At 40.4% G+C, this 23653-nt stretch overlaps 1 pseudogene; it reads right to left on the reverse strand.

The window, feature by feature from the left end:
* Positions 1–22225: 22225 nt before the first annotated feature.
* On the reverse strand, positions 22226–23365 carry LOC116589310 (annotated as a pseudogene).
* Between the last annotated feature and the right edge of the window lie 288 nt (positions 23366–23653).

Below are 23653 nucleotides of genomic sequence, written 5' to 3' on the forward strand. Positions count from 1 at the left end.
CAGAAGAGGGAGCCTCTCCCATAGATGGGAACAGAAGCTGGACACCTGCGTATGCAAATATGTCGCTGAGAGGGCCCCAGGCTTGGAGTAAGGAGAAGGACATATTTGTAGTTTTACTAAAGGCAAATCAAGGGACTCCTGGGTGGCTCAGTCAGTTAAGCCTGGACCTTATGCTCAGGTCATGATCCCTGGGATCAAGCCCCGCATCAGGCTCCCTGCTTCCTGCTCTCTGGGAGGTTGCTTCTCCCTCTCCTCCTTGCTCATGTTTTCTCTTACTATCTCCCTGTCTCAAATAAATGAAATCTTAAAAAAAAAAAAAAAAAGAAGCAAATCAAGTCAGCTGTTAAGAAGACAAATGCAATATATTCCCATAACTAACCCTTCTAACTATTGTATATGTAACCTGGGTAATGGAACGGGCACACTTTCTTAGCGACTGTTTCATCACACATACAGAAATGTGATCAGCACGGATCATTCTTGTAATGTCCTTTGAGGAAGGGTCAGGTCATGTGAAGGGAAGTTGCCTGAATATCTAACCTTTTGATGTTTAATATGCGACGTAAGTCAAGAGTTTGACTTTTAGAGGAGCAGACAGATGAGCATTCTTAAATGTACTTTCCGTCTCCTGGGTTTTTGGTTGGAACCGGATGTCAAACGCTTCGAGGTGCTTTTGTCAAGATTGGTGTCCATCAGTTATTCCCACTGGGGAATAAGGGAACAGGGCATCTTTTTGGGAACCAAGTGGTGGTATCAACACATTCATTAAGAAAGTTGAGGAGCCCGCTTGTCAGCCTGGCCCTGACAAAATGCTTCTGCAATTCACATGGAGGGTCACAGGTGGAACCAAGGGTTCTCCTCAGAAAGCAGCTAAACAGTGTTTGGTTAAGGCTGCCTAAGGAGCATGGCAAAGATGAGTTTAACTTTAATTTTTTTTTTTTTTTTGGGGTGGGGAGGATGTTACCAGACATCCAGAGCCATATAAAATGTTAGGTTCCTGCAGTATGCATTTACCAGCCCGGTATCCTGACGGGCCTCCTGGGGGTACAGAACACAACCCTCAGAGGACAAAATGAATTGGACTGATGTATGGAATTATTTGTTATTGATCTTTTAAAGGTTGGCAGCTTCAGCCTGGAATTGTCATTTTTTTTTTAATATTTTATTCATTTACTTGAGAGAGAGAGAGAGAGAGCAAGAACAGGGGAAAGGGCAGAAGGAGAGGGAGAAGCAGACTCCCCACTGAGCAGTGAGCTTAATGTAGAGCTCGATCCCAGGACCCTGAGATCATGACCTGAGCTGAAGGCAGACCTTAATAGGCTGAGCCACCCAGACACCCCTGGAATTGTAATTTTCATTTAAATTTTCCTATTCTTGGGGCGCCTGGGTGGCTCAGTGGGTTAAGCCGCTGCCTTCGGCTCAGGTCATGATCTCAGGGTCCTGGGATCGAGTCCCGCATCAGGCTCTCTGCTCGGCAGGGAGCCTGCTTCCCTCTCTCTTTCTGCCTGCCTTTCCATCTATTTGTGATTTCTCTCTGTCAAATAAATACATAAAATCTTTAAAATGCAAACTATTTAAATTTTCCTATTCTTAGATTTTTTTTTTTTTTTTTAACCTCTGAATGTAAGAGGCTAAAAAGGATCACTTGGCAATTAAGGAACTAGTTGGATAAACAAATGCTACAATTAAAGTATAGTCAAACTAAATATTTTGTGTAGTACAAGCTAAATAAATGTACACTAACTTGGGGCACCTGGGTGGCACAGTTGGTTAAGTGTCTGTCTCTTGGTTTCGGCTCAGGTCGCCATCTCGGTGTTGTGATCTCAGGGTCCTGAGACCAAGCCCCTCGGCCGGCTCCGCTCTCATTGTGGATTCTGCTGGAGAGTCTTGCTTCCTCTGCTCCTCCTTCTTGTCCCACCCCCACCCCAAAGAGATAAATAAATCTTTCAAGAAATGTGCATTGACTACCTTTTGTAAACTTCAGCTTGTGAGGTTCGTGGCAAGTAAACCCAGCCGTAGCTTGGGTCTCCAATGTCCTTTACCCGTCCCTTTTTCTGCCACCAGTGAGGAAACTCTGTAAAGGGGTTGGGCTGAGGAGGAGAACCACAGTAACTGAGCACCAGCCTGCCCAGAGGAGCCTGGACATATCGAAGAGGGTGGAAGGAAGGATCAAAGTCTTGGGGCTATGCTAGATAACAAGGGGGAGACAGGGTGCTGAGGGGCCCAGAGAAATGTCACAGGGTTAAACTCGTGCAGACACCAAAGTTCCACTTGGGGAAGATCACAAACTGCTACCCTGGGGTTAAAGTGCCAGGATTTTTATGAAACCACTAAGAAGTCCTATCTTTAAGGGAGTAACTATTCGAGTCTCTGGTCTCTTAGAGATGACTCATCTCAGAGTCATTTTATACTTTTGAAATTTGTCAGTGATATAATGGGAGCAAAGTTTTTCCTGTAAAGAAGACATAGGCTGTTTGTTCCCTGCAAAGGAAGTGAAAAATGAGGAAACCATCTGGCATTCGCTCAAAATATCTAGATAATTGAGGCCAACGTATCTTTTAGCTTCATTTTATATCAATGAACATCCTTCATGCCCCCTTCCACATTTGCTGGGTAGAAAGTATCTTGAGAAAAGAGCCTGAAATTTTCTAAGAAGAATTTTGAAATAAAATGGTTATTAATACTCTTGGATTGTGCTCTCCATTATCCTGAGCAATTCTGTTCTTGAATTTAATATATGTGTGTGCATATATTAATTAAAAAGATAGTCTTTAAGAATTTTTATAGATTGAAAAGTCCTACCTTTATTGAAAATTTCATAGCATTGATCAGATATTTCTCACAGGTGATGTGATCTTTCTGTTATCGCTCAAAATTTGCATTTCAAAGCTGATTGATAGACTAAGTGAGATGAAGTTGATATCCTTTCAGTACAACAGAGATGTAAGATGCATTTCTGCTTAGAAACATTATTATTTACTGCCAGGGTTATTTAATATATTTAGTTTTGCATTTCTAATTCAGAAGCATATATTCAATGCCACATATTCAAGTTCTGTTATAAGAACTCACATTTCTTGGGAAGACAGAGCCATATTTAAAAGACACTTAATAGCTCTATTTTCCCCCTCTGCATAAGTGTGTCAAGTATTGTTTTGTTATTCTTAAGTGTGATTATGTGATGGTATCGTTTCGTGTCAACCTTTCATTCCTAGTTTTAATTTTGGTGTAGATCACTTTCTGGTTTACTGGGAATAAATGTAAAAGATGTGGGAAACACTGTAACTCCCTAAAGAAAAAAAACATTTATTTTATAAGAAAAATAGTATTAACACCTAGTCAAACTTGAAGTTTCACTTACGTGAAACTGGTGCTAGTATGTTTAGGTGGGTTAACTAATTCTTCTAACTTGTCAGTATTTGAAAGTCACTATCAATTTTCCATCAAAATTTTTCCTAAATTTCATCACTCTAAATGACACAGAATGATTATATTGTATGTCATGCCCTTTGAAGTCTAGAAATGGAATGATCCAATTAGGTTGTAGGCCTGAAGGAAGCAAGTACTCTGACCAGAGTACTAAAAAAGGTAGAAATTTGTGGTTTTTCTGAGAAATATATAACAGGAAGTATATGACAGATATTTGGTTTTGTCCTTAGTATTCTAAAAAAATATATTCCTACTCTTCAAGTTTCTTCTTCTCTTCCTCTCCTCATCTTCTGCCTTTTGCTCTTCCTCTTCTTCCCCCTGCCCCTTTAACTTAGGATTCGACCCCATTTTCACCAAAAGGATGGCAAGCGTCCCCTGGAGATCACTGTAGGTAATCAGCCAAACAGGAGATGAGTAGTGGCTTTTCTTAGTTGAAAAATCAACATGATTCCTACTTTATATTTCTCCACTTTTCCCTAGGCCATTCCTGAACTAGCCATCAACCGAAGATCGCTCTGGTTGATCATTTTGGATGAAAATAGGCTTGAAGATCACTCTGGTTGATCATTTTGGATGGAAACAGCCTATTTTTCCCCCTATATTTTTTAAAAAAAACTTGATTTAGAAGGACATGGTTTACCTTCTTACCCTAAGAAACTACAAAGCTGGAAAAAATACATAAAATAAGACTTTTTAAGACATGACATTAGACAATGAAGGACAGTGACTTCTGAGAGATGAAAAGCTAAAGAGAGAGCCCTACGACTACCCTAGTTTCCTGTCTATAGAAAGCTTCAAGGCTACAACACAGGGAAAGGGGAACCCAAGTAGATTTTGGTAGTCTATCTGAATTCTATATTCACTGAATTACTTAATTAATCAATCTATTTATTCTTAGAGAGGAGGAGAGCTCAGGAGTAGGAGAAGCAACAGAGGGAGAGGGAGAGAAATCTCAAGTAGACTCCCCACCAAGCAGGGAGCCTCATGTGCGGCTCAATTCCACAACCCCTGAGATCATGACCTTAGCTGAAATCAAGAGTAGTCAGATGTCCAACTGACTGAGCCACCCAGGTGCCCCCCAAATATTTAGAAATTAAAAAAAATTAAAAGGAAATTAAAAAAAATTAAAAAACAAATTTGTCCAGGGATGTCTGTCACTCAGTAGACTATAGGACTCTTGATCTTGGAGTCATGAATAGGAGTTGGGGCCATGTTGGGCATAGAGTTTACTTAAAAATAAAACAAATAAGCTAAATTTTAAAAATATATTTGTCCAGTTTTATTGAGATAAAATTAACATATCACATTATGTTAGTTTAAGGTATATAGTGTGTTGATTTTATATACAAAATGATATACAAAATGATTTGACATACAAAATATCATGAAAATATTTTCTAAAAACAATGGTGAAATAAGGACTCTTTCAAAAGCTATAAAAATTTATCATTAGCGGAAGTGTACTGAAAGAAATGTTCATGGAAGTCCTTTTAGCAGAAGGAAAGTGATGCCAAGTGGAAATCTAAATCTACAGAAAGGAAAGAAGACACTGGATTAGTAACTATGTGAATAAATGTAAGATATTTAAGTTCCTTTGAAAGATAATTGTCTAAAGAAAAAATAATGTATTTTGGCGTAGAGGATAGAAGTAGAAGTAAAATATGTGAGAAAAATAGAACAAAGATCAGGAAAGAGAAATTAGAGTATATTATTGTAAGATTCTTATGTGCTATACATAGGTATAATGTCATTTGAAGATAGACTATGATAAGTTATAGTATAAATCCTAAAGCAGACACTAAAATAACACTGTGAAGAGGCTTATCTACTAAACCCAGAAAAAAGATAAGACAACATCATGAAAAATGCTCAATGAATTTCAAGGAAATCAGAAAAGAGGAAAATAGGAACAAAGAATAGATGGGACAAATAGTAAGCAAATATGATGTAGTAGAAAAAACCAAATTATATTACACATTAAATATAAATGGTCTCAATAGCGCCATTTAAAAGAAGAGATTGTCAGACTGGATAAAAAAAGTAAGACTCAAATATATGATGTCTACAAGAAATACATTTTAAGGGCAAGGACAAAAATAGGTTACAAGTAGAAGGGTGGGGAAAGATACACCATGCTAACCAACAAAGGCTGGAGTGGTGATATTGATATCAGACAAGAGAGACAAATGACCTTCAAGACAGGTTTTACATATTACTCATTCCTTTACATAAGTCTGAAATACAAATATTACAAAGACTCAACTTTGTCCTGATCCCATTCAATAATGTGATTCTTCAACCATAGCTTTAAAAACTGTAGATGCATGCTCCTCCATGCATATCTTTCTTTTAACACTCTCTTTTCAAGGCTGGAGAAGAAAGAGAGGGAGAGAGAGAGCGCACGCGTGCAAGGTTGTGTCAAAATAGGCACATAAATGCCGAATGAATTCTTAGTTCTGCAGCTGATCTGGGGTCAGAAGAAGGGACAGAGGAAGTTTTCTTCCTTTTCTCAGGAGGATCCTTCCCTCCCCACCCCCACTTTGGAGGTGTTGTACTCATGCCTTGAGGTTTCCCCCAAATATGCTCGGGCATTCTCATTCCACTTGACAGTAAGTTCACCTCTTCAGTTGCTTGGACTAAGTGCCTGGGAATCATCCTGAATCTTCTCTTTCACACTCCACATCTGCGCAGTTAGCCTGGTTACTCTACCTTTGAATTACACTTGAGTCTGGTATGTTATCATCTTCATTGCTATTATCTGGTTTGAGCTACTATCTTCTCTTCCCTGAGTCACTGCAATGGTCTTTTATATGGATTCCCTGCTTTCACTCCTGCCTCCTAGTAAGATGCTTTATCTGTATAAAATCAAATCGTGTACTCTTCTCTCCAACACCCACCACACCCTAGCTTCGTAGCGTTCCTTCTTCTTGCAGTGTAAAATGTGAAATCCTTACAATGGCCCCTAAGGTTCAGAATGATCAGGCCCCCATTACTTCTCTGCCCACCTCTTTCGCTCTTCCCTTAGCTCACTCCCTCTGCTCCAAACCACTGGCCTGCTCTCTGTTTCCAAAATGGAGCCCACTCCTCTTTAGGGCTTTGAACTGACTGTTTGTTCTTCCTGGGACACCTCCCCCTCAGACATCCTCATGGATGTCTCCTTCTTCACCTCCTTCAGATCTTTGTTCAGGTGTTAACCTTTCAAAGAGGTCTACCCTGACTGCCTTATTGAAGTCAGTCAGGGTAGACCTCCTGGAAAGTAACCCTCCTGGCTTCAACCCACCTCTCCACTTGCTAACCGCCTGCTCTCCTCTATCTTATCCTATTAATTTATTATTTCTTGACCTACTATATAATCTACTTATTTATTATGTTTATTCTTATTTTTGGTCTCTCTACATTAGCATAGAAGTGCTATGGGAACTGGAATTTTTGTTTGTTTTTTTCCACTGGTGTATATCCCAATGCCCTTAGAACAGTGCCTGCTACTAAAAGTTTAATATTTATTAGTGATTGAATGACCATTTGTAGAAAAGGGTGAAGATCTTGTCCGAAAATAGCAGCATATGTCATCTTTTCCACCAAAATGTCTACCACAGTGCCACATGCCTCTCAATTTATATTATCGGTTGACAAACATTGAAAGCGGACACTTATAACAGATGAGAGGATGACTAAAGATTTTGGCCACCTCTGCAGTTGTTTTATTTTTGTTACTTACATTCCTGTAATATAAAGATCTGATGGTTCCTATGTGGGTGTAATTCTTATATAACCCAGTTAAATGATCAACATTATTAGTTGTTAAGCCTAAGGGGGTAGAATTTTACCTGTTTAATTTTTGTCAATTGTCAATCATGGAGGAAAGAGATGTACCTTTCAGAATGGAAAATTTCTCTAGGCTTGAGGATTCTCGAGAGTCACTCTAAGGCTTTAGTAGAAGGTCTCAATGTTGTGAGTCTAAATACAGTACCCTTTACATGGAGAGAGATTTGAAGCAAGAAAATAGGGAGACAAAGCTTTGGTAAACCTGACTATGGGGCTACTGGACACACACACACACACACACACACACACACACACACACTCTTCCCATCCCCACTGTACTCCCTACTCAGGATAGTTGTAGAGCAGGACGAGTGCAATCGAGGATCAAGTCAACCAAGGAAGGAGGTGACCACATCTTTCAAGGTAAATCCTTTCAGGGTTTGAGTTTGTTTAAATCTCTGGTTGACATTTGCAGTTTGAATTTGCTATGCATTTGGCTAGTAGTCTGTACAAGGCGCTGTGTTTCAAGTAGCCAAGAGTTCTATTTGCCATGCCTTGCTGGTTGCTGAAATTGCACCCTCCTGTTTGACACGGTTGCGATAGCATCCTTTGAGCTAACTGAGGACACATGCTCTCTTTCCTTTCCAGTCTTCCTCTGCAATGGTGTTCCTTACAAATGACTGAGGCCATGACTGTGACAGCCATAACATCAGGAACAACTAAATCAACTTCCGTTTATTGACTGTCTGCTATGCCGGGAAATACATTAGATATTCTACAAGCTTATAAATGTATATTGTTATTATGCTGCCTTTCCCTTTCTTTGGTTTTCTTAGGCCTCATGATAAACTCTGGAGGAGATGTACTTTCATTTTATCTGCCGTATTAAGCAGGGTCATTAGGGAAAGGTCAGCGACAGGAATGAGGTGATGATGCTAGGGATGCAGAGTGTGTAGAGTCACTACCAGCGAATCCACAGGCAGAGAGATGAAATCTGTAGCCCAGATAATGGTGAGAGCCCTGCTGATGAAAAGTCAAGGGGGAAAACTTTGGCCAGAGTAACAAAAAACTGGGAGATGGAGGGTTAGGTCCAAGCCTTCCTAAGTAACTTTTGATAATTGGCTCTGAGTCAGAACTTTAATAAACTGAAAATACTTTTGAACCATTCAGTAGTTCGTTTGTGTTTTTTGCATATCGCTTCCTTTACTAAGATGAGAGTCAAAACAAAATTTGCCAGTTTTCTCTTGTACTTTCAATTTTATTCTAACAAATCACATACATATGACATGTCATATATCATACACACACACACACACCCACACTTAGGAGCAGCATTGTCACATTTAGAGTTTGGGAATGTTTAAATTTACAAGATTCTGTTACATTAGTTTCTAATAAGTGGTGCTCATTAAAAAAATTTTTTTTTTTAAGCTACAGAATTACCCATGATTTATCCCTAACTCCTACCTGACTCTGTATTCCTGGTTCTTGGCTGCTTATAGGAATGATTTTGATGCATTAAATTTTAACACCAACTAACCTCTCTTTATTGCTGTCTCTAATTATGAGGAAGATCATCTTTAATTTATTTCAGTGAAAAGATCTCCGGTCCTGTGTTGAGTAACTCAGAAGATGAAGGAACATCATAACTTTTGAGCTCCTCCTAAGAGGCGGAGGTGCTGGGAAGTTAATGATGCTTAATCTTCAAGACCCTTATATGCCCAGGTCCCTACTCACATCATTGGAGAATATTCATTTTTGTATACATTTTTAATTCATAATTTAAAATTATTTTTCCAAAAAAAAGATTCTATCTCATATAAGCTTACGGTCTCATGAAACGTGACTTAGTTCCTAGTTTCTTTTATGGTATAATCTTTTTACTTTGAGGCTTAATTTACATTTTATAAACTTTGTCTTCCCAATCTTCTACATTTCCCCCCTGAATATTTAAAAAATGATCTCAAACAACAGACTAGTGATTGAATTCACTAATGGGCTCTTCCTAGGGACATCATCCCGGTGTTAGTGAAGTTGCTTGGAAATGAGTCAGAATTCTAATAGTTTCCAACACAATGGATTAATTTAATCAATTTAAGTCCATTCAGTTTAGTTTGGTTATGATGTGGCTCTATGTGCCAATTCAGATTTAAGGGTAAATGTATCGTATTAGTGTTTCATAGACTTGAAATACATACTAATACATAGACTCATACAGAGTTTCCCTGTAATCTCTGCTTGCTTTCTCCGAATTAAAATAATGGACAATATAATATATAATAAATCAATCAACTGTTTATGAGGAAGTGGTGTGCCTATAAATAGCTAACAATCTACTGGTGGTTATTAGTACATTTGATCACTATTTTAAAGGTATCTTTATGGACTTTTGACCATTTACATCAAGACACATGACTACAAAAAAGCACTTTTTAAGAAAATAGCAAAGTAGAATTGGAATGTTCCAGATCCATAGGGACAATTAGAAAAATCTCTGGTTTCTAACTAATGCCAGAACCTTCTCAAGGGCTTTTATTTTATGGCACTCTTTCCACACTGGTCATCCCCAAATCCTCTCTATTGTTATTCACTGAGGGCACCAAAGCTTCCAACTCTTCAACCATTTCTCTTATTGACTCCCCACAGAAGGAGTGATCAGGGTAGACCACTACTGAGTGTTTTGTCCTTTCTGTCCCAACCTAACCAAATGCTTTGCTAAACCTTCAAAACCCTTTACATGCCTGAGCCCTAGCTACCTTCATTAAAAAGTAGCTTCATTACTTTGGGGCCACTTGGCTGGTTCAGTAGGAAGAACATGTGATTCTTGACCCTGGGCTTGTGAGTTGGAGCCCCATGTTGGGTTCAGAAATAACAAAAGGAAAGAAAGAAATGAAAAAAAAATTGTATATAATTTCTATTCATAGTGTTTTATTCTTTTTCATAAAAGAGCTCCCAGATGCACACATTTCTTTTTTAAAGAATTAGATAATCTCAGAAGTGGTTTCAGTGTAAGATGTTTCTTGAATTTTAAAACTCTTAAGTCCCTTAGAATATACCCACAGACCTCCATTAAAAAAAACTGGTACGGGGCACCTGGCTGGCTCACTCTGTTCAGCATCTGCCTTTGGCTCAGGTCATGATTTCAGGGTCCTGGGATCAAGCCCCACGTTGGGGTCCCTGTTCGGTAGGGAGCCTGCTTCTCCCTCTCCCCATTTCTCATGCTCTCTCTTGCTCTCTCTCTCTCTCTCAAATAAATAAAATCTTTAAAAAAAAACCAAACCCAAAACTGGTATAGAAAATTTGACACTTTAGTCAACTTGGATGTCCTCAAACTCATCAGGCAAGGCCTTTTCCCTTTTAAGTCTGCCATGAGTATCTCCTGTGGATGCTTCTTCCATCCAGACCTTTCTTGCTCCCCTTCTCTGGGGACTTCTTGTCCAGTCCTAGCCTCCTTTCAGGTATATCTGCTGGTTACTCTACTTCCCAAGCAAGATTTGCCTTTGCCCTTCTAAAAACCCCAGCAGCCCCTCAGTCTCCAACAGGGTGTGCTTTGATCTCTCCCCCACCACTGAAAGTAGCACTAATCCATCCCCTGACTGTCTCAGACGAGATAATGGGATACTCAGCCAGAGGTAGGATGTTTTTAGCCACAGAATAGCAGCCTCCGTTAATTTGCACGGAATATCTTATTCCGATGTCTCTCTTAGGTAACACTTTCCTTCTGGTGAATGTAAGACTCCTCGAGCAATAATAACTTGCATTTATACAGCCTTATGAACATGAACTCACATAAATCACATTCATTAGTGCCTCTTCCCTTCAGAGGTCCCTTTCCCAGGTGACTAGCGCGTCTCCAGCCTGCCTCCCAAGCTCTGCCTTGCCTCTATTATTGGTATAATCGTACTTGACTTTCCCAGGGGAGGCCCACCTGCCCAGTCCTTTTTCTCACTCTTCCGTGACTCTCTCACCAATTTAGCTGAGCCCCGTGACCGCCCCTGTCTGTTCGGAGGAGCCCTCCCTCCTGGCTGCTCCAATCACCTGTGTCTCCTCCAGTCGGAGTCACTCTTCTCTGGGTTTTGTCCAGAGGACTGAGTTCCTCTGTCTGCCGTCCTACCTGTCATTCTCTCATCTTTCCTATAATATTGGCCGTCTCATCCGATGAATCAAAAGAACGTAGCATAGTATTCAAAAGTATAAGCTTGGGTTGATTCTGGCTTGACTGCCAGTGCTCTTAAGAAGTATCCTGTCCTTAAATATTTTAACCAGAATTAAAAAATATTCTCTAGGCTTTGGTTTTCTTATTCATAAAGTGGTTTTAATACTAGCAATTACTTCAAATTGTGAGGGTTCAATGAGAAAATAAATGGTAAAGTATTTATCAAAGTGGTTAACATGCAGTCCACGGACAATAAATGTTAGTTTTCATTACAGATTTATCTGATAGGATTGCTATTTGATCTCTTTGTGCCAAGGAGAGCGACATGTTGACACTTTGTGCAATAAATCCAAAAAATTTCAAATCTGAAATGTTATGCTTCATGCAACATGTTTGATTTATTATTGATTAGGGCTTTTAGTAGGACTGTCTCTTCTTTAAGTGTTTGAAAATAGAACATCGTCTTCCTCAATGCTGTGTGGGTAGTGTTTTTCTACGTAAGGCTGAAATTCTTCATAAATAAATATGTATTCATTTTATTCATCTTATTGAAAAGATTCTAGGACAGGAACTGTACTTTATAAATACCATTCCCATTTCCAAGATGAGGCAATGAAGGCATCGAGAAAAAGGCAATAGGCCTGAGGTCACAGAATGACTAAGTGGAGGAAGATCAGGCATAAGCCTAGACTTCGTTTGCTCTTTGTGTAATTTTGTATCAATATTTTAAAAAATGCACCAAAAAACCTAATCAGAATCTTCTGAATAGCAATCATGTGCTGAAGGATGGTGTATTCTTTTTGCATAAAAGATTTTCTGCATTACAGCAGGGGGCCCTACCCTGATGTGTCAGGAGGAAGAAGAAAATTCATTTCTTACACCAGCCTGTCAGCTGCCCTTTATGATTGAACCATATACCATTAGACAATCACAAACAGTGACAAGAGCTTTTGCTCTGTAGCGATTCTCCTGTTTGAATTGGTTTGCTGAAATGCTGCACTATGCTGCATTACTGGAAAACACTACAAAGAACAGATGTGCAGTACCATGCAATATTTATCATTTAGATGTTTAATCTGGGTGTTTTAAATACTACTCCGATTTTGTTACGGTGTATTTGTTACTTGAAGTGTTTTTTTTTTTAAGGGCCATGTTAAAAGCACAATAAATGATATATTTTTATGGATTAAGTAAATCCTTCGTTGTTGACATAATCATATCCTGAAAGCAACTGAAAATAAAAATATTTCCAATTTTCGTGTATACATAATGTTGATGGTGTATCTGTAGCAATTTTATCAGAGTAAATTCACTTCCTCTGTAGCTGGTATAATTCTCACACCTACCTTAGGGGAGACTTCTGTAGAAACACAGAAGATCTGTGCTCTAGTATTAACTCCCAGTAGATTACAAAAAGTAATCAGAACCAAATGGAAGATATACTGTCCATCATATATTTTCAGGCTTGAAGTAGTATTTTTTTTTCCCTGCATACTAAAGCAAGGAGGGACCTTTTACATTATCTCTGGTCCCTTTATAACTCTTTGAGTAACTGTATTGCAAATAAGCACATTTATCATTGAAGACTGTTAGTAAAGAATATGGTATTTATTCAGACCATTCAGAGACACAGCATTTGAAGAGTTTTTAAATTGCTTACTTGGTTTAGAGCCATATTCACTTCTTGACTAAGATATTGTTAAGTGATGAAAGTTAGAAAGCTTATCATTTCACTGATCTCTGTCACAGTCAATGAAAATATTCATTTTAAAGAATTAAAATGTAGGAATAGGCTATATGAATTTTAATAATGTTTCATGTTTAAATTATTAGAAAATTTAATAGAACATATATTCCTAAGGTTAATTTTAAAGACACTGCATTTCCTGAGTCAACATGAACGCTATGAAGAGATTTCAGGATGAAAAATTAGTACAGAACAAAGCCCACTGTGGAGAATCACTAAGCACCGGCTATGATAATAGCCTATTACAAGGCACCTGGTTATACCATGGATTTGATCACGGAGGTCAAATCGTGCTCTCTGTGTACATAGTGATGCGTGGTGCGTCCCTTTTCTTATAACTTGGAAAGCATGCAATGAGGGGGTTCTGTGTGTCCTCTGGCTCCTGCATTATAACAAGACTCTACGTGGTAAGGCCATTAAGACATTTATGAATGCATCAATGGAGACTTAGCTGGAGGTTGCAAAATGCCTGTGGATGGAAAAATTCATGCTTGCATATTTATTTATTTATTTATTTATTTAGGATTTTATCCTTACTGCCATAGGATATGGCGTGGCTTCCGTACTTAGAGCAATGAAGTAAATATATCAAAACAAATATTAGCCTTTCAGACAAACATTTTCTCATTAGTCTTCTCTCCGTGAAGAGAATGAGGTTAAAAATGGTTTGAAGTTTCTTAAGTCATTATGTTCTGTGGCTTTTCTAAAATTAGAGTGTCATGTTTTCAGTAACTGTGTTTGTATTTACATAATTTTATTAATTTTTATTACAGTTCAAAGCATACAACCATTTTACCAATTGCCTTTTTGTAATTAGAATGTTATATCTTCACTTTGTTTTGGCTCTCAGTGAATACAGTAGCATCACATTTCATTAGCAAATACAGAACGGTATTTCCTGATGTAATTAGACAAGTGTATTTGGTGTTTAACATGATTTTCATCTTCATTAGAAAGAGATATGAAACTTATGAGTCTCTTTTATCACTTAGAAAATTCTTCTGCCTTGAAAGAAATTCTGTGTATTTCTTCTTTTTTTTTTTTTATTATTCCTGTTTAATTTTGTGAGGCCACACATCACCTCGATCTGTGGACATAGCAGATTTCTTAGCTCGTCTGGAGGAAGAAGACAAGGGGGTATGTGTGTGTAAGAGGGAAAGGACCATGCTTGAAAAAGATAACGTAAAAATTATTGCTCTACTCAGACTGAGAAAGATTTGCCATTAGACTTGAACATTGGACTGAGACCTTTCTCTTTAATTAAAGACTATTTTTGAAGGCGTCAAAATTCAAAGCATTAGGTGCTTGGTTACCTACAACCCACTCTGGGGAGACTGCTGGAGGTTTTGGGTTAAGTAGAAGAGACAAGTGGACAAACTATTATTTAAGAATGCTGGAGAAGCACATCCTGTAACAGTCTTTTGTCACTCTATCTCCTTCTTCTACTAGATTCAGAAATTTTGTATTCACTCTATCTTACCATGCCATAGACTCAACAACAGAAATAAGGTTTTTGTGACACTTGAAGTTTTTTTCTTTCTTTCTTTCTGTTTTTAACAAAAAAGTCCCCCAATCATGTTGATTCTTTCTCCCTCCCCTTTTACTGGCAAAAACACAATTTGTATATTTCTATTTATATATTTGTATATTTCTATTTATATCACCGTTGTGTGGTCAGTTTTAATTTGGCTTTTATTTCTACACAATATTGTTTTTCATGAAAATGTCATTAGCAGTGGTGTGGACTTACAAATTTTATAGGATTAGGTACTAGTTGTGATAATGTAAATTGGTATTTGGAAGTACATGGAGGTTGAATACTTGTGATATTTTTCATCTAGAAAATTATTTATGACATTTACTTGAATTTAGGATAGTTCATTTTGGTGAGGTCTTCTTTGTAGCTGTTTTGAATTAAATTTTTAGTTTGGTGGAACAGGTAGGTATCAATGAACTTTTGTAACTATCTCAGAATTGGAGCATGATAGGATCAAATATTATGCTCTTTCTGTTTGTCATATATGTCTTTTAAAATATTATTCATTATTCATTATACTGTATTTCCTCAAAGGATTTGAGTTAATTTATCAAAAAAGGCAAAATACAAATTACTAAAAGAATAAGATTAAGAAAAATCGGGAGTAGAATGAGTGTCAAGGTCAGAAACAAAATAGGACACAGATGAAATAGCTGTGCTCTGCAGTCCTAATGGAAATTTCTCCCATAGAGCTGCATATGAGAAGGCCCTCAAGAGCGCTCTCAACAATGTTCTCATAGTCAATACAAGGAAGCATTTCTAAAAACAAAGCTTACTTCCTTTCCATGAATTTGAATGAAAACTAAAGACAGACAATGAAAGAATAGTTTACTATAAGCAACTCTGTAAGGGGTCCTGACAATAGGGTAGTAATGCAAGCGTTTGATCTGTACCTTCGTCCCTCTAAAGGAATGGATCATGGCAAGCCCTTCAAATTCTTCTCCTATGGATGGTAGGCAGTTGGAGGCTGCATCTCTGGTGAGGTCCTCTGTGTTGTGTCTTGAGGTTCTGAGTGCTCGTGGTGCTATGCGTGCACACCCCAGACCCACCCTTTATGAACACATAATTCCTTGTATAAACATTTCCTGCCTTGTTGTTCCAGCCACAGCCAGAGTTGGACCTGCAGTTGGTGCTAAGACCCATGTGAGCACCTGAGTGGCCTGGAAGATCTCTCCTTCCAAAGCTGTGCTCTAATCTAGATATGGACTGATTATGGAAATGGTATCTTTGCTCCTTGGGAGAGTGACTTTCAAATAAAAAGATGGAGGCCAACAGGGTGGCTCTGGAGAAATGAAGACATACCTTGAATGGAGACAAGTGAAAGTCCTGAGCTAGAGAGAGAGGAGGAAAGGGAAACAGAGGCACACAAATGGCAAACTCCTGGAGATGCCGTTGAGCTTCTGGAACTGCAGTGGAACCAGGAGTGCTGTTCAGCTTTTAGGAGTCTTGTTTGGGGGAATTTTTCCTGCTTCCGTATTCACTTGGGTCTCCTTTCAATAGAGGCCATTATACAAGGTAATCTGCATATTTTGTTCTTTGTTAATGAAAAGAGCCAAACATAAGGGTCAACCCATGTAATCTGGAGATTAAATGACAGGAGAGTTTATTATTCTTTTATAGAAATTGAACATTCTAACAAAATGCTTACCAGGATGAATCATTATATATATTTAAGTCTTCTTGTCATTAGTGATTGAAACAAAGCATCTAAAATTTCTTCTTGGAATAATTATAAGTAACACCCACTGACAACTATGGAGGCTTATGTTTTTGTTAAGTCCAAACAGCATCTAAGAATTATACATAGAAACCTGGTAATGCGTTTGCTTCAAAAATAACTCTGGGATTAAAAGTTGTGATGTTGTAAAATAGCACAATATCTCTTAATACAGTGGTTTAAATGTTAGAGAGCACTACAATCTCGAAAGTAAGGTCTTCTATGATTTAGCTAGCATATATGGGGCTGATATCTTTGACTATAATCAGAGCAGGTGGGCTGCTTTTACCGTGTTATGTTCCAACAAGAGGAATACAAAATCTAGGACTTCTGAGTCCTCTTATTGTCTCTTCCTACTGTAAAATCAGAACATAGAGTTACAGTGAGGTAATGTTAACGAATCGAAGTACGTTCATTCTTCAGACCCTTGTACATTCATTCTTCAGACCCTTGAAGAGCACTCCGCTAATGTGATCTCCTTTCTTTAGCATTCCAACCTCGAATAGGTGATGACCCTTCTAATGACTCATAAAGCCTACAATATGGAACCTTACTAATGTATTCTAATGTAACTAGGTCACAAAAAAGAGGCTTAAGTTTGCAGTGTCGACTTTTGCATTTACTAGAATTTCTAGTTGTACCAGAAGTGCCTCACCCCTCACTGTCACCGTCATCCTACTCCAAGTAAACGGGAGTTTATTAAGTAAAACTTCTAAGCATTATCACTCTGTAAAATATGTGTTTGATGATTAAAAAATCATGATGGTTAAGAGTAATAACGTTTTACACATTACTCATAGCCATGCCATATACTACCATATATTTAAAGACTGTTATATATATATATTCTTTTTAGGAAATTTTCTTTATTTGAGAGAGAGTTAGAGCAAGAGAGATCACAGGAGAGGAAGAGGCAGACGCACTCTTGAGCAGGAAGCCCGATGCGAGGCTCTATCCCAGGACCCTAAGATCATGATCTAAGCCAAAGGCAGACCCTTAGCCACCTGAGCTCCTATTACATATCTCTTCTTAAAGAGATATAATTTGACAAATGAATTAAATAGTTCCACGTTTAATGCTGTCTTGTGGTTGTCCTCATTAAATGGTTTCCTTATTAGGAATAATTCTTTGTTTAGAGCTGTTTCCTTCCTAAGGAAACATCCCACAGACCAATGTCCTGGAGTGACCACACTTGCCCATTTGTTGAGCTGCCTACTGAAAACTGACATTTCAAAATCACCCCCTAGTTCTTCTGAAAAGGTGCTAACCCTCTGTCTTATATAGGATTGTCATATATATGTATGAAATCACCCAATGACCTCTTAACGTATATTTACTATTTTGCACGAGTAAGTATGGAGAGATGGAAAGCAAAGCCCTTTGAACTACAAGCTTATCACTTTATTCTCTTATCTGGGTACACATGGCCACTCCTAAGCCGAAGTTTCTGGAGCTGCTGCACTCGCAGAACACGGACTGGCCAATGGCTCTCCAGAGATGCGCGGTTGCTTACTTTCCGTGTGGGATCCACATTACACAGAGAACCGTCTGCCAGAACTAAACCGAGCCCAGGAAAGTTCCTGAAGGTGTGCGATGAGATCCCACCCTGCGGAGGGGATGGCATAGGAGATCCCCGAGGGGCGTCGGAGGGAGCAGGCGGGCTCGGTGGAGGCGGCACACTCGGCCGGGCTCCCGGCAGGCGAGTCTGGGCTGGCTTCGCTGCGCACTCAGCCACCTCCCGTGGACGTTGCTGCAGGCACATCAGAATCTCTTAACGTGCTGAAGAAGAAAGGCGACGAGGACAGCAGGGAAGGAAAACTAGGGGGAAAACGTATAAAAAATTCACCACATAAATTAGCTGAACCTCTCGTCGCCCAAACTGACGATTTCATCTGAATGTGAATCCCCGGCTGCTGCTTCAAGTGCCTGGAGGAATTGCACCACGTCATCTACAAGGTAATTATTAAACGTGCATAGATGGCCACATAGGAACAAAAAAATTTGGAACGCTGTCTCCAGAAAAACATTAAAAGATCTGCATATGTCCATGAATTAGAGTTGGTTTTCTTCTAACAGCTGCTATTTTGGGAATTCCTCGCAGGATGTTTAAAGAGCAAGTTTTGTATATTGAGGTGGCTGGTCCATTGTCGCGGACAGTTGAAACCAGAGTAGGCTATTGAGGGGAGCTAACGGTTTTGGCACTGGTTTTGGGTGTTAAGTATCAACTAACATGTTTATGCCCGCCCTTCAGATGTCCACATACAAAGACCCCTTTCTCTCCCTTCTGGCAAGAATCCAGGCCAATCTTGGAATGCTTCGTCCCCCGCCCATCATTAAGGGCACTGTGTTAATCGTGGGGCTTCATCTGAGAAGCACCCTGGAAAGGAATGCTCACTGACCCACAACATCCACATTTCCGCTGCTGTGGAAATTGCATGCACATGAACATGGGGTTCTGAAGCAGAACTAAGAAACAATCAAGTTCAAGTTCACTTAAAACTACCTCGAGATTTACTATTTTAGCCAGGCTAATGGAGAGGTCATTGAATTGTTGCAACCAGTTAAAAAAAAAATTTGTGTTCTGGTAGAGATGTATGATACATGTATTATATATATATATATATATTATACATATCTATGTATAATATATATATATAAATATATATTTACTTATATATGTATATACATGTGTGTATATATATAATCTTTCTCACCATTATTTCCATGAAGATCACAGATACCGCATATTTTATTCAGTGAGCTGTAGACCAGTCTTAGGCTGCTAAGAAGATGTTTGCTTGATCTAAAATAATATCTTCAAATTGGGTTTGAGAAATAGGGTGGTAAATAGGTAGGCAGAGCAAACATTACATCCTTCCTTTATAGCTCTAAGTCCAGGACTAGAACTGTGCTGGTGTAACTAAAACAAAATAAAACAAAACACTATTTTCTTTTGTGAACTATTTGGCATTAAAATTATCTTGATATGCTGTAGGCTTTGCTGAGACTGAAGATTTTAATGAGTTGTATGTTTATGAATTTATTAATATAGAATCTGCTGTCAGTGGAGAAGAGAAATCTGAATCATTCTCCTAGTAAACAATTTGCAAGGTATTTTTTTGGAAAATACAAAAGAAAGGAGTACATAGTTTCTTTTGTGAATATTGCAAGTTGGGACCTTCAACTTGGTGTTTGGGGGGAGGAGTTAAACACAGTCTCTTATCTAACTTTTTATGGATTTTTGTATCATTTAAGTGATTTTTTATTTACTCAGAATCCTGACATATTTAGGTTACATATAGAGCAGTATAGTTTTTTTTTAAAAGATTTTATTTATTTATTTGACAGAGAGAGATCACAAGTAGACGAAGAGAGAAGTAGGCAGAAAGAGAGAGGGAAGCAGGCTCCCCGCTGAGCAGAGAGCCCGATGCGGGACTCTATCCCAGGACCCCGAGATTGTGACCTGAGCCAAAGGCAGCGGCTTAACCCACTGAGCCACCCAGACGCCCCTAGAGCAGTATAGTTTTTCTCAGTAGTATAGTTTTTATGATTCAAAACTGAGTCTTGACAACCACCATTCTGTTCTGTCTCTGAGTTTTATTTTCTTTTGCTTGTTCATTTGTTTTGTTTTTTTGGATTGTACACATAGGTGAAATCATATGGCCTTTGTCTTTGTCTGACTCATTTCATTTAATATAATATACTCAAGTTTCATCCATGTTGTTGAAAATGGCAAGAGTTTTTTTTTTTTATGGCTGAGTAGTATTCCATTGTGTGTGTGTGTGTGTGTGTGTATAGATAAACTTAATTCATTATAAATTATAATTGCAATAATTATAATACTACATTATAAAAGATATCTTACATATTACTATATATTACATCTTCTTTATCCATTCATCCATCACAGATTGTATCTGGACATACATTACATTGTATGCAAATATGAAATCATTAGGTGGTATTCCTGAAACTAATATGTTATATGTCAATTATACCTCATTAAAAAAAAGTCTTGAGTCTCTAAAAAATTCTCCCCTACATGCCAACTACTTTACATATTTATGCTATTCAATTTGCATTCTTTCTTTCAAGATATTAGTGGAAGAAAAGAATAGTGAGAACTAGAATAATTTGTTTATTTCTTTAAAAAGCCCTCACATGTTAGTTTTATTTATTACTTCCCCAGTTACTTTGCCAGTGTGGTGTCTTTTTCAACAAAGCACAGGCATAATTCTTTACCCTTCAGGCTGGAATTGTTGTTTTAAAAATCCTTGGCGACAAGGCTTGAGCTCCTTGCCGGGTGGGACATCTGTCCTGCTTAGTACGGTATGACTGGCACATAGCTGGCACCCAGTAAATAATTTTTGAATAAATGATTGGATAAAGACCTATAGACCTTCGTGATTTATGTGAGTGTGGGAGGAAACATCAGGCCCTGCGTCTGGTCATGTGTGTGCGCCCTGCAGACACCACAGCACTGGGCAGGCCTACAGCCTGGAAAAGGTTCCCTTAGGTTTCATGACAATAGGCTACAGCTGTTGGGTCCTTTGGGACCACGCGCTGTCGCCCTTTGTGCCACTGTTGGGAGCAGTCAGTTTCACCCAGCCTCCTGTCCCTGTTCTCACTGTGGAAGGCAAATGATTTCTACTGGAGAGAATGCAAGAGCAGGGGTGGGAAGGACAGATGTTTGCATTGTTTGTTTTCAGTATCTTCTTCCCCGTTCACCTCCGTGTCCCGTCTCTGATCCAACCCCCATGGACTTCAAGGTGACACCCCACCACTCTTTGATATTTCTCTCCATTCTACCTTAGTCACCATTCACTATTCAGTCCTCTGGTGTTTCCATAGTCTCGTTACTCCTTTGGCATTACTTTCGATTTTTTGCTTCAACTCTGATAGCTCAACATCCCGTTTTCTGACCTCATGTAATCCATCATTTTTTTCCGTCCTCACTCGCTGCATTTCTTCTGCAGCCAGATAAGAACTCCAGTTCCTTGAACTCCTTACATTCTGACTTCTCTCTTTTTTTCCCTACTTCACTTTGTATTCTATCCCTTTAACAATTCTCTTGCCTATTTTATCCCCTTGCCCCCTGCCCCGCACACTTGCGGAGCCCAGCCCCCGCTCAATCTAGCTCGTTGCCTCCTCCAATCCTATCCCAGGCTGCCATGCCTTACTAGAAGAAGACCACTTGACAAACCAGAAATTTAGCCATCAACTTTGACCACTCTTTCCCCACTCTCCCCTCCCCCACATCCTCTTCCCTAAATAACTCTGAAATTTGTCCTACTCTCATTTTGCTCACTGCCCTGCCCTTAGATCGGGCATCTGTTACTTTTCACCCACATAGCTGTGGTAGTTAACTGGTCTTGCTACGGCACTCTTGTCTTCTTGCTAGCCAGGCTCCACACAGCAGCTAGAACAATCTTTACACATTTTAAATATGATCAAGAAACTTCTAATACCGTTTAATGGCTCCTTGGTTAAAGGCAGAATCCGAAGTTTTAGAGATGAGTGTCTCTGTGTGATCTGGCTCCAGTCCATAGCTCTGATTTTCCCTCCTGCCCTTGTCTCTCTTTCCTCCAACTTCAGAAGTGCCTTTCTTAAAGCCAGGGAGGGGAAGTGACACATGGTGATGGACAGATGGAAAGCAGGGTAAATAGACAGGAAAGGCCACAGACAGTGGGATCAGGAAGGGGCTACTCCAAGAGAGGCCCCAGTCTTTCCAGTCTTGCCTCTGTGGGTGGGAGAGGCATGACTGACTGTCAGGGCCAGGGCGGTACCTGGAGGGCCACGGCCCTTTATGGGGTAGACCAGTAACACCATGGATTCTCAGCACTGTGGGTGCCTGGACTTCCAAGGCTGCTGTGGCTACAGACACTTCTTGGTCCTCCTGGCATTGGTTCCCCAACAAGATAGTAGTGGTGGGAAGGGGTAGACTTGGAAAGCAGCACCTGCCCTGGGAGCTTCCCAGGCTGTGGCAGAGAGTAGCCGGTCTGGGGTGGAGGCAGCTGGGTCTGAGGAGGGGCTGACCCACACATCACAGAGGCTCTTATTGAAATAGGGCATCTAGATCCCAGAGCAGCCCTGGGAAGGGGGGTCATGGGTTTCAGAAGTCACCCCCAAGTAGGCTGGGCTGGTTGAAGGTGGACGCTGGGGATAGGATATGGGTGGTGGTGGAGCCAAGGGCATTACCACATTGGGAGGGTAGATGGGCAGTAGGAGGCAGACAGCTGCCCTTGAGGTGAGGCCCTGTGACTCACACTGAACAGTCCCCCAGGGTCTGGGGTACCCTATGGGAAGTAGAAGGGGCAGACTTTGTGCTCAGTGGAGGGGGTGAGGGCCTACTGGTTCCCCCCAGGGAAGGCTCCTCCTCTGCTCTCCTAGGAGGGACAGAAGGGCCACAAAGTCCTCTCAGAGGGCAGGAGTGGAGCAGGAAGCAAGTCTTCCCCGCCATGCCCAGACCCTGCCCGGCCTGGGCTGCTCCTGCTGCCCCCATTTTAAGGTTCCCTAGCAGAAACTTTATTCTGAGGCCCTCACTGGGCGGAAGCTGGGGACTGGGCCGCGGCTGGAGACTGGGCTGCCAGTAGGGCTAGCTGTGCATCACGCTAGGGCCCAGGTCCTTGGCGAAGTCTCCCCGTACGTCCCTGCCCCACCAGCCCTGGCGCAGGGCCGTGTTCTGCAGCCGCAGCACATAGTCCACAATTGGGCTCATGGCGACCGCCACCCACAAATTGCCGGTGGCCGGGGCTTCGCAGGCTTTTTAGGCACCTTGTGGCCACATCAGAAGTAGAGGTTGGAGGAGAGATTGCAGCAGGTAGAATCCTTCCAGCCCTCGTGGTCGTCCCTAAAGATGGGGACCGGGGCTGGACCCCACAGATGATCCGGGCCAGTTTTAGCCTGCCTGGGGGTCTTCGCACGCCACAGGTATCTCCTCCCTCCTCTCTGAGGCTGGGAAGAGGACCCCGACCGACCTGGAAGCCCCAGGCCTGCGTCGCTGCCCCACCCCATGCGGGGTTGAGAAATACCCTACGCAGGGGCCGCCCCACGCAGAGGGCAGGGCGCAAGGCCAGGGAGAAGGATGGGGGAGAACTGTGGGGGCAGAGGGCTGGGGGCGTGAGGATGCTTCCAGTCCTTTGCGGTTCGGCACATGCGCCATGCACTCTCTTCCCTTTGGGAATTGTCTCTCTTTCACCCTCCTCTTTACCTTCTCACCTCCAGCTTTATTTCTCGCCGTGACCTCCTACTCATCTTTCCAGTTTTTGTTTTCTGCTTCAAGGGATTCATCTCTGGAATTCC

The sequence above is a fragment of the Mustela erminea genome, chromosome 4, assembly GCF_009829155.1.
Source record: "Mustela erminea isolate mMusErm1 chromosome 4, mMusErm1.Pri, whole genome shotgun sequence".
In the NCBI taxonomy this organism is placed as follows: Eukaryota; Metazoa; Chordata; class Mammalia; order Carnivora; family Mustelidae; genus Mustela; species Mustela erminea.